We start from the raw sequence: 3,550 nt of genomic DNA on the forward strand, positions 1-3,550 counted from the left end.
CTATTCAATTACTCTGCCTTCTTATCCCTCAGGCTTAATATTAGATATTGTTCACAGCTGTCTATATCCCCACGTTGTTATACAGGTGTGTTCTTTTATAGGATCTCTACAACTAATTCAAGTCTTGTAAATATTCCTTTTATTAAATTGTCCTCAGCTTACCCAATTTGAGTGTTTCATTTGTTTTTGAACAGAACATTGCCAGCAATATAGCTTTTAAAAATGGTTAAATATGTGCTCGCTTCGGCAGCACATATACTAAAATTGGAACGATACAGAGAAGATTAGCATGGCCCCTGCGCAAGGATGACACGCCTACTCCTGAAGCGTTCCATATTTTTTCTTTAACAAGTGGTGCTGGGAAAACTGGTCAACCACTTGTAAAAGAATGAAACTAGAACACTTTCTAACACCATACACAAAAATAAACTCAAAATGGATTAAAGATCTAAATGTAAGACCAGAAACTATAAAACTCCTAGAGGAGAACATAGGCAAACACTCTCTGACATAAATCACAGCAGGATCCTCTATGAGCCACCACCCAGAATATTGGAAATAAAAGCAAAACAAAACAAATGGGACCTAATGAAACTTAAAAGCTTTTGCACTACAAAGGAAACTATAAGCAAGGTGAAAAGACAGCCCTCAGATTGGGAGAAAATAATAGCAAATGAAGAAACAGACAAAGGATTAATCTCAAAAATATACAAGCAACTCCTGCAGCTCAATTCCAGAAAAATAAATGACCCAATCAAAAAATGGGCCAAAGAACTAAACAGACATTTCTCCAAAGAAGACATACAGATGGCTAACAAACACATGAAAAGATGCTCAACATCACTCATTATCAGAGAAATGCAAATCAAAACCACAATGAGGTACCATTACACGCCAGTCAGGATGGCTGTTATCCAAAAGTCTACAAGCAATAAATGCTGGAGAGGGTGTGGAGAAAAGGGAACCCTCTTACACTGTTGGCGGGAATGCAAACTAGTACAGCCGCTATGGAAAACAGTGTGGAGATTTCTTAAAAAACTGGAAATAGAACTGCCATATGACCCAGCAATCCCACTCCTGGGCATACACACTGAGGAAACCAGATCTGAAAGAGACATGTGCACCCCAATGTTCATCGCAGCACTGTTTATAATAGCCAGGACATGGAGGCAACCTAGATGCCCATCAGCAGATGAGTGGATAAGGAAGCTGTGGTACATATACACCATGGAATATTACTCAGCCATTAAAAAGAATTCATCTGAATCAGTTCTAATGAGATGGATGAAACTGGAGCCCATTATACAGAGTGAAGTAAGCCAGAAAGATAAAGAACATTACAGCATACTAACACATATATATGGAATTTAGAAAGATGGTAACGACAACCCTATATGCAAAACAGAAAAAGAGACACAGAAATACAGAACAGACTTGAACTCTGTGGGAGAAGGTGAGGGTGGGATGTTTCGAAAGAACAGCATGTATACTATCTATGGTGAAACAGATCACCAGCCCAGGTGGGATGCATGAGACAAGTGCTCGGGCCTGGTGCACTGGGAAGACCCAGAGGAATCGGGTGGAGAGGGAGGTGGGAGGGGGGATCGGGATTGGGAATACATGTAACTCCATGGCTGATTCATGTCAATGTATGACAAACCCACTGGAATGTTGTGAAGTAATTAGCCTCCAACTAATTAAAAAAAAAAAAATTTAAAAAAAATGGTTAAGCACATTCTCTATAGATCTTTCCTAATATTTTACCTTGAGATGTTACATGTTTACTCAAGGAACATTTATTACAGCATTGCACTCTAGTAGTGTGGTGCAGGTGTGTAATTTATTGCTTTTAAAAATTTCTCATTTGGGCTGTCCAGAAAGCTGGATCATTTGAAAACTCAGAGATTGCTTTCTAAACTTTTGTCTATGGATAAATAATTTTGACTAAATATGGGAGAGGTAAATCTTACTTTTTGCATTTTCTTCAATTTATGATTGATGACTAAGAACCAGCTCAAAGACATCAAAAGGCCACATGTCAATCCATGTGAGATACCGAGCATGATAGTCAACAACTGCTACATATATTTGTCAAAAAATGCCCTAATCATGAGTTCTACTCTCTGTTCAAAATTAGAACTCAAATGTTCTGTACAGTCAATGCCATTTGATATTTTCTTAAAAAATTATTATGAAAAAAAATTATTATGAATCTTCAGTCACTCAAATTATGTTAGCTCTGGACTGAAGAATATATATGGTTATATCTAACCCTTATGTTTCTTAAATTCTAAATATTAATTGTTGAATCATTTAGATACATTATATTGATGTTTATATGTTTCCTCCTTCAATCAATAGGTGGCACAGTGGTAAAGAATCCACCTGCCAATGCAGGAGACTCAAGAATTGAAACTTAGATCCCTGGTTTGGGAAGATCTTTTGAAAGAAGGGCTGGAAACTGACTATAGTATTCTTGCCTGGAAAATTTCATGGACAGAGGAGCCTGGAAGACTTCAGTCCATAGAGTCACAAAGAGTTGGACATGACTGAGCATACCTATTCTGAATGTGTATATTAATATATTTTATAATAATGAATCAATCTATTCCAGCAATATGATCAACTTGATTGATTTGTAACTTCTTTGAAAATCTATCTTTATATGTATTGATAAAATTTTGCTTAGGATTTTTGCAAATACATTTAAGCTGTGAGATAAACTTATAATTTTGCAAAATTTCTATAGTCTTTAAGTATTTAGGGCATTAATGTTATCAGTTCAGTCATGTGTCACTCTTTGTGACCCCATGGACTGCAGCATGCCAGGCTTCCCTGTCCATAACAATCTCCCGGGGCTTGCTCAAACTCATGTCTATCAAGTCGGTGCTTCCATCCAACCATCTCATCCTCTGTCATTCCAGGCTCCTCCTGCCTTCAATCTTTAACAGCATCAGGGTCTTTTCCAATGAGTCAGTTCTTCACGTCAGGTGGCCGAAGTATTGGAGCTTCAGCTTCAGCATCAGCTCTACAAATGAATATTCAGGATTGATTTCCTTTAGGGTTGACTGGTTCGATCTCCTTGAAGTCCAAGGGACTCTCAAGAGTCTTCTCCTACACCGCAGCTCAAAAGCATCAATTCTTCAGTGCTCAGCTGTCTTTATAGTCCAACTCCCACATCCATACATGACTACATAGCTTTGACTAGATGGGCATTTTTTGGCAAAGTAATGTCTCTGCTTTTTAATATACCGTCTAGGTTGGTCATAGCTTTTTTTCCAAGGAGCAAGCATCTTTTAATTTCATGGCTGCAATCACCATTTGCAGTGGTTTTGGAGCCCAAGAAAATAAATTCTGTCACGGTTTCCATCATTTCCCCATTTATTTGCCATGAGTGATGGGACCAGACATCATGATCTTAGATTTTTGAATGTTGAGTTTTAAGCTAGCTTTTTCACTCTCCTCTTTCACTTTCATCAAGAGGCTCTTTTGTTCCTCTTCATTTTTTGCCATAAAGGTGGTATCATCTGCATATCTGAAGTTATTGATA

At 37.7% G+C, this 3,550-nt stretch overlaps 1 non-coding gene across 1 annotated transcript; it reads left to right on the forward strand.

Annotated features, from left to right (window-relative positions):
• The first annotated feature begins 234 nt into the window (after positions 1 to 234).
• Positions 235 to 341, forward strand: LOC122454683. Its single transcript, XR_006273489.1, has one exon. It is a non-coding gene; the product is annotated as a U6 spliceosomal RNA (small nuclear RNA).
• Positions 342 to 3,550: the final 3,209 nt, after the last annotated feature.

Source organism: Cervus canadensis, chromosome 16, assembly GCF_019320065.1.
Source record: "Cervus canadensis isolate Bull #8, Minnesota chromosome 16, ASM1932006v1, whole genome shotgun sequence".
NCBI classification, from domain to species: Eukaryota; Metazoa; Chordata; class Mammalia; order Artiodactyla; family Cervidae; genus Cervus; species Cervus canadensis.